Below are 829 nucleotides of genomic sequence, written 5' to 3' on the forward strand. Positions count from 1 at the left end.
AACGGATGCTATTTGGGTTATGCAATGCTCCAGCTACATTCCAGCGGTGTATGATGTTGATATTTTCTGATATGGTGAAGGACACTATTGAAGTGTTCATGTATGATTTTTCAGTTGTAGGTGATTCTTTTGATCGGTGTCTAGATCATTTGGCCGAGGTGATTAAATGGTGTGAAGACTGCAACTTGGTGCTTAATTGGGAGAAGTGTCACTTCATGGTTAAAGAAGGTATAGTGTTGGGTCATCGAATTTCAGAGAAAGGTATTGAGGTTGATAGAGCTAAAGTTGAGGTAATAGAAAAGCTTCCGCCACCCATTTCAATAAAAGGTGTTAGAAGTTTTCTTGGGCCACCCATTTCTGTAAAAGGTGTTAGAAGTTTTCTTGGGCATGCAGGTTTTTATAGGAGATTCATCAAAGATTTCTCAAAAATTGCACATCCTTTGTGAAAACTGCTCGAGAAGGAGAGTAAGTTCTATTTTGTTGATGCTTGTCTTAAAGCATTTGGAGAGCTGAAGGAGAAGTTGGTTACTGCACCTATCATTATTTCACTGGATTGGGGACAACCGTTTGAGTAATTTGCGATGCGAGTGGAGTGGCGCTTGGTGTAGTATTGGGTCAAAGGCGAGAGAAAATTCTTCACCCTATTTACTATGCTAGCAAAGCTCTAAACGTGGCCCAGAAGAATTATACTGTGACCGAACAAGAACTTCTTGCGGTGGTTTTCGCATTCGAGAAATTTCGATCCTACTTGCTTGGTACTAAGGTCATCGTGCATACTGACCATTCTGCATTGAGGTATTTGATGGCGAAAAAGGATACAAAACCACGA

The sequence above is a fragment of the Solanum tuberosum genome, unplaced genomic scaffold, assembly GCF_000226075.1.
Source record: "Solanum tuberosum cultivar DM 1-3 516 R44 unplaced genomic scaffold, SolTub_3.0 scf00521, whole genome shotgun sequence".
NCBI classification, from domain to species: Eukaryota; Viridiplantae; Streptophyta; class Magnoliopsida; order Solanales; family Solanaceae; genus Solanum; species Solanum tuberosum.